We start from the raw sequence: 7,589 nt of genomic DNA on the forward strand, positions 1-7,589 counted from the left end.
AAAAAAAACAGCATGCTATGGCGAAATAGCGTAGCCCTTAAAATCCGTTATATCGAATGATTGTACATTGATTTCATTTAGGAAGGTATTGCTCAGAATATTTAAATCAGTGATCATTTAGCTTAATCATTTTTCTTCCTCTGCAGTTACTGAAGGGAAAGCGCATATACCCCCCAGAGCTTATCTTGGAGAATACTTACCTCTCTCGTTACATCAAAGATGAAGCCTTGGACTGGTATTTTGACTCGGACCTCTGTTTACTTGCGTCATTGAGTGACTATCAGCGGCTGGTCCTTCGTAATGAAGTAAGCATGTGTATCAATTACTTTCAGCTTAGTAATGCATCTACATGTCATCTGTGTGCTCATGCAGCTGGTAACCAGTTCCTCCTTCTCTTTAACTTTGAATGGGTGGCAGCAATTTTTTGTTTCATGGGAATATGGATGCATTTCCTATTCTTTTTAGCACGAATTTATGCGAGTAACCTCCAAGTTCTAGGGCCAGAGCTTCTTGGCGAAATGCAAAAATGATTGTCACATCCTGCGGAGATAAAGCACAGTTTAAAAATGTGTGCTTGCAAGAAATTGTGGATAATCTCATAATGTGCTCCATAGAAGAAAAGGACATTTCAATTAAAATGAAATACAGATTGTTTCATATAGTGAATTACTGATGCATTTTCTGCAAGCAGCAAGTTTCTTTAAAACCAAAATAAAACAAATGGTCCACATACAGGCTGCTCCGAAAATACGCGTACTATCTCGTTTTTTGTATGTGTAAACAGGTTTCTGCCGGATTTTCCAAGTACCCATATACTTTGACATATTCCGGTCACTGAAAAAGATGGCGCGCTATGGCGCCGCTAATAGCACACTATAGCGTGTTGAGAACTGCCTCACTAAATAAATCAGCGTATTTTGTCTCAATAATACTCCCTCTGTAAACAAATATAATACTTTTCTAGATCACAAATATAGCATGGTACTAGCATATTTTAAGGTCAGCACTATTTTGTTACAGCAGACTATTTTTTCCTTGGTTCCAGTACCACGTGTATTTCTTTTTGGGATTTCTTAAAGTGCGCAAGTACTCGAATCAATAATAGCTGCACAAAAATATTCCTTAAGAGTATTATTCCACGCCCTAATATCCACTGCATAAAGATACCGCCTCGGTATAGCAAGCAGATTGAGCGAGGTGCCTCTAAATTGTACTTGCCGCTGTATAATTGTCCAATAAAGTTTTCAAAACACTGGCTATAGTGCAGCTATAGCTTATTTTGAGAGCCGCCACTATTTGACATAGCCTGACCGAATGTCATTCTCAGAATAGCCGTTATATGTTGCTTCTCTTCTTTTATCGTGCAGGGTGGCCACGAGTATGTAAGTTGGAGTGAATACCGAGAGTTCTAGAATACCCCAGAAGCTGACAAAGATTATCTACAGTACAGGGAATCGATTGTGTAGAATCTTAAGGTTTGCGTGCTGCAACAATAAGCTGCTCCAAGTTTAAAACTCTGCTCAGTTTTATTTTATTTTATTCGGAACTAACAACCATTTGGTCTCTTGACAGTGGTTTGAAGATGATGTTCTCAAAGGCTATATTCAGGTCTACTTATATTACCACACAAAACCATATGATGACAACTAATTTCTATATATGTGTGTGCAGTAGCATGGCAATAACTTCTCTGTTGTACTATGTAGGGGCCTGGCTTCCGTAATAGAGCTTTGTGCCAAGCAATTAGGATTGCTGCTAGGTTCCAGAACATTGATCTGAGGCTAGCATATCATGGCATCGAGGTACTATTCATTTGTCCCTTGCCTATTTAGATGACCAGTTCCGGTTAATGTTTTATTTAACAACTGAAGTCTTTCGATTAAATTCAGGAGTATATACAGAGCACACACTTAGTGAAAGATCTTGCTTGTTTATTTTCTGAGATCTGGAAACTGGTTAATGGTCATGATCAGGTCGGTCCGCATTCTACTTCATAAGTAAGAACAGTGTTATTTTATTGATATATGATATGTTAATGCTTTGTAACCCTATTTATTCTTGGTGATGTTGCTTTCTCCTTCGTAGGACAATGTACAGATGTGTTTCAGTGATGCGCTGGAGCATGTTTATGATGAAAATCGGTATCCATTACGCAAACGTAATTTGAACAACGAGTTGAGGTACACTGGTGGTTTGAACCTGCAGGAACTAGTAGTTTTTTTTTCTTTTCCTTTCTTACACTTCCGCTTTGTGTTTTCATTGGACAATTAGTATACCTCTTACGTTGCAAACTGCTTCAATCATCTTTCCTTGTAGTTTCGGCAGTGCACGCAGGGTATCAGTAAGGAAGTAAGTACACTGTGGTGTGGTTTCCCATACATTGTGATCTCTTATGTAGACCGTAACTTTACATCAGATGTCACTCCTAATTTGTGTGTATAGGTTCCGGATTCGATAGCTCTTGAGTTAATTTCCTGGGAAGTTAGGTTCAAGGTATTATGTATTGATATTGAGATGTAATAGCTCATTATGTCCATGAGGTTCTGTACCTAATAGCTCATTCTGTCCAATTTCAGTGTGACCTGCCAAAGACATATGTGCAGTATGCCAGAAAGAAGCTCAAGATTGCAGAAACCATAGGATTGATTCCCAAGGCCAAGATATTCGCGTAGTTGTTTGTTGCTTGTTGGCGTGGTGGTCATTTGGAATAAGTTTCAGAAAATAAACTGTAATATTCCAGGGTAGCTACTGCATCTATGGTTAAACGCCTATGTATATGGAGATGCATGTTCATGTGATTTAATTTCGTTCCTTTGGAGGAAATTGCTCTTATTTGTACGTAGTTTAATATGTGTCCCTAGATCTTGCTTGATAATTAAATACATTGATTGGGTTTGTATTAAGCAATTATGACATGTGGTTATTTAGGAACAGGTTTAATCCAATGTTTCCTAATTAAAAAGCATATCATAAAGATGATTTTTTTAGTTTTTCAAAATTCTGAAATTTATCATGTGTTCATATAAATGCTACTCCCTCTGTTCTATAATGTAGTATAGATTTCTTTTAAGTCAATCCTCACAAACATTGATGAAGTTTGTGGTAAAAAACATTTACATCTAGAATGCCAAATATATCAATAGATTCATTATAAGATGTATTTTCGTATTTCATATATTTGGTATTCTACATATAAATAGTTTTTTTTATGAATTTGGTCAACGTATGCAAAGTTTGTTTTTCAAAAAATCTATATGCGCTATAGTATGGAGCGGAGGAAGTACTACTGACATGTTAATTTTCAGGTAAAACGTTTCCATTCAGAAAAAGTCAAACATTGATTGTTCTCCATTTTTGGCAACATTCAGAAATTCATGTTCAAAACATCAAGGCAAATCTGCACCCAACATTTGGGATTCAAAAGTTTGAGAAAATCTACTTCAAACATTGAAACTCAAGCATTCAGAAATTTTTACATTCAAGAAATCTTATATTTACTAAGGTTGTTGCTAGGCATCAGCCGGCTGATCTTATGGAAAAACGAGCCGTCTAGCAAACCGTTGATTAGCATTTATTTTGGCCGCACGATTCCTGGACCAAACCGATAATTCGAAGAGAAATACAAAGATATCAGGTTTGGTTTGTCTCGGCGCTCGATCGTGAGACCGTGGGTTGTCGTTTAGACAACCACGAAATCAGAGAGGCCCCGAGGTAGACGCAATATCCGGAAGTGGAGCGCCGAGTGTTAGGACACCCAACCCAGTCGGCGTTGGAGTAGGCGACAAGGCTGGTGTCAGGCGATGCCGTCAGGGTGAGCCCCATAGTTGTGGTGCCACGTATATACCAAAGAATATGTTTCACTAGAGCCAAATGAGTGTCACAGGAGCATGCATGTGGAGGCACACCTGGTGGACAACATACTGAATATTCTGACGTCAGTGTAAGGTACTGAAGAGCACCGACAATGGAGCGGTAGAAGGGAGCATTGGACGCCGGAGAGCCCTCGACGGCGGACACCTTAGCCTTCGTAACGACAGGTGTGGTAGTAGGCTGGCAGTTAAGCATGCCGGCTCTCTCCGGAAGATCGTAGGCATACTTCTGCTGGTGCAGGAAGAAACCAGTGGCACGGCGGACGCCCTCGATGCCGAGGAAGTAGTGGAGAGCCCCCATGTCCTTTAGGGCGAACTCGGTGCGGAGGCGAGCTGTGACGTGCTAAAGTAGCGCTGGCAAGGATGCAGTCATGATGATGTCGTCGACGTATAGGAGGAGGTACACGGTGGTGGCGCCCTGGTGATAAACAAACAGGGAGGCATCGCACCGTGTGGACCGGAAGCCCTGCTGCTGAAGGAAGCCCTGCTGAAGGCAGGCTGCTGACAAAACACATGCTCGTCGAGATGGCCATGCAAGAAAGCATTGGATGCATCGAGGTGCTGAACTGGCGAGGCGCGAGAGACAGCAAGCTGGAGGACAGCGCGAATTCTGCCCGGTTTGACAACCGGGGCGAACGTGTCGGTTAAGTCCACGCCTGCGTGCTGGCGGAAGTCGGGCACCACCCAATGCGCCTTGTAGCTCTAAAGAGAATAGTCGGGGCGAGTCTTGTGGCGGAAGACCCACTTGCCAGTTATGACATTGGCACGGGGAGGCCACGGGACAAGCTGCCATGTACAGTTGTGCTACAGGCCGTCGAACTCCTCATGCATCGCAACAAGCCAGTTCGGATCCCGAAGGGCTGCGCAGGCGGAGGTGGGGAGCAGGGACGGGGCCGAGGTAGACGCAACACACGCGTACTCGTCGGAGGTGTAGCGCTTGCTAGGACGAAACGTCCCAGTCCGAGCTCGAGTGACCACGCCGGTGAGAGGTGCGGCCGTAGTTGGCGGAGCCGAGAGGGGGACCGGTGAGGAGGAAGTAGAGCCGGTCTCCGGAGGCTCCAAGGGGTCACTCGCGATGGCACTAGAGGCAGCGGCGGCAGGAACGGCCAAATGGGCTGCGGCGACGGGGGCAGCCGAGGGGGCCGCAACGACGGGGGCGCCCAAGGGGGCCTTAGCGACGGGGGCACCCGAGGAGTCCTCGGTGGTACGGGCACCCGGGGAGGCATGGTGTTGCTTGTAGCTACATCGGTATTTCCCCAAAGAGGAAGGGATGATGCAGCACAGCGGTGGTAGGTATTTCCCTCAGATATGAAACCAAGGTTATCGAACCAGTAGGAGAAACAAGCAACACAATGTAAACAGGCTCTGCACACAAAGAACAACACTTCGCAACCCGGTCTGTTAAAGGGGTTGTCCATCCATTTTGGGGTACGGTGCCTCAAGATAGGCAAAGGACGTGAGGTAAATTTGTAGATGGGATAGATAGATCGCGGAACAAATAAATTGCAACAAGGTATTTTTGTGTTTTTTTGGTTTAGTAGATCTGAAAATAAACGCAATGAAAAAGTAGATCGCAAGACAAATATATGAGAAAGAAGACCCGGGGGCGTAGGTTTCACTAGTGGCTTCTCTCGAGAAAAATAGCAAATGGTGGGTGAAAAAATTACTGTTGGGCGATTGATAGAACTTCAAATAATCATGATGATATCTAGGAAATGATCATTACATAGGTATCACGTCCATGATTAGTAGACCGACTTCTGTCTGCATTTACTACTATTACTCCACACATCGAATGTATCCAGCATGCATCTAGTGTATTAAGTTCATGAGAAAATGAAGTAATGCAATAAGAACGATGACATGATGTAGACAAGATCCGTTTATCTATTGCGACAGCTATGGATCCCGTCTTTTTATCCTTAGTAGCAACGATGCATACGTGTCGGTTCCCTTTCTGTCACTAGGATCAAGCACCATAAGATCGAACCCACTACCGGGCACCTCTTCCCATTGCAAGATAAATAGATCAAGTTGGCCAAACAAAACCCAAATATCAGAGAAGAAATACAAAGCTATAAGAGATCACACATATAAGAGATCAAAGAACGCAAATAACTTTCATGGATATAAAAAGATATAATTGATCATAAACTTGAAGTTCATCAGATCCCAACAAACACACCGCCAAAAGACTTACATCATATGGATCTCCAAGAGACCATTGTATTGATAATCAAGAGAGAGAGAGAGAGGAAGCCATCTAGCTACTAACTACGGACCCGAAGGTCTGATGTTGATTTCCTGCGATGTAAAAACCATGTAGAAAACAAAAACTGGCACATGGCACTATGTCAACCAAAAAATGATATAAAATGACTATATACTGATTATAAAACATCCAAGATTGATAATGAAACAACATGGAATAATCAAAAATTATAAATACGTTTGAGACGTATCAGCATCCCCAAGCTTAACTCCTGCTCGTCCTCGAGTAGGTAAGTGATAAAACAGAATTTTTGATGTGGAGTGATGTTTATCATGTCATATCATATTCTTTTCTTCATAGCATGGACATTTGGACTTTTATGTTATTCAAAGAAATAGTCTAGTTTTGACATAATAATTTAGATACTCAAGCATATCAACAAGCAACCATGTCTTTCAAAATATCAATGCTAAAACAACTTATCCCTAGCCCATCATGCTCAAACATTGATCCATTCATGAAACACACTCGAATATTAGCTACACCCAATACTTAAGTACGATCATATTGTCCGCTAGTTTGTGCTTTTATAAGAGAGGATGGAGACTCAATTTAAAAAAATAAAATAATGCATAAAGTAAAAGAAAGGCCCTTCGCGGAGGGAAGTAGGGATTTGTAGAGGTGCCAGAGCTCAAAGCGAAAAAATGGAGAGAAAAACATTTTGGGAGGTGTATCCATCCCACCAACAAAAACGACTTGGAGCATCCCAACACTTTCCATGCTAGATATATCATAGGCGGTTCCAAAATAGAAAATAAAGTTTATTCCTTTTTCCACCATAAATTTCACTTTCCATGGCTAGTCGTATCCACGGGTGCCCTCCATACCAACACTTTCCAAGGAATTTATTATTTGACAACATAAAGTAAATTCATTTTTGCATTTGGGGACAGGGCATCGCTAAAACCTTGGCCCTACTCTTGTGCAATGACAAGTGAATAAACACCCATCGTGAGAATAACACCTCTAGCATGGAAAATGTAAGCTACCCGTTACCGTTCCGCGAGCGAAACAAACACACAAAAGAGAAGTTCATTTTGAAACTAGAGATGGCACATGCAAATTTCCTTAGAACGACAAACTAATACCGCATATAGGTAGATATAGTGGACTCATGTGGCAAAACTGGTTTAAAGGATTTTGGATGCACAAGTAGAGGTCATACTTGGTGCAAAATGAAGGCGAGCAAAAAGATTGAGAAGCGACCAACCAAGAAACGAATAATCTCATAAGCAAGCATTAAGCATAATTTACAACGAATAGTGCACCAAGTAGGATATAATTTTCATTTCATGATTATTGACTTTCGTGCATGCATAGGGAAACACAAACGTTAACACCAATATTCTTACTAGAGCACAATTAGTCACCAAGATGACTCACATATCACATCATCATATCTCAAAATTATTACTAAGAATCAAGTTTATTTTTTCCAATGATCTTCA

At 41.7% G+C, this 7,589-nt stretch overlaps 1 long non-coding RNA gene across 1 annotated transcript; it reads left to right on the forward strand.

The window, feature by feature from the left end:
- Positions 1-168: 168 nt before the first annotated feature.
- On the forward strand, positions 169-2,769 carry LOC119347134. The gene is made up of 8 exons (XR_005168149.1): positions 169-305; positions 1,368-1,475; positions 1,573-1,608; positions 1,707-1,802; positions 1,890-1,973; positions 2,086-2,349; positions 2,443-2,493; positions 2,577-2,769. It is a non-coding gene; the product is annotated as an uncharacterized LOC119347134 (long non-coding RNA).
- The last annotated feature ends 4,820 nt before the right edge of the window (positions 2,770-7,589 follow it).

Source organism: Triticum dicoccoides, unplaced genomic scaffold (genome assembly GCF_002162155.2).
Source record: "Triticum dicoccoides isolate Atlit2015 ecotype Zavitan unplaced genomic scaffold, WEW_v2.0 scaffold59447, whole genome shotgun sequence".
NCBI lineage: Eukaryota > Viridiplantae > Streptophyta > Magnoliopsida > Poales > Poaceae > Triticum > Triticum dicoccoides.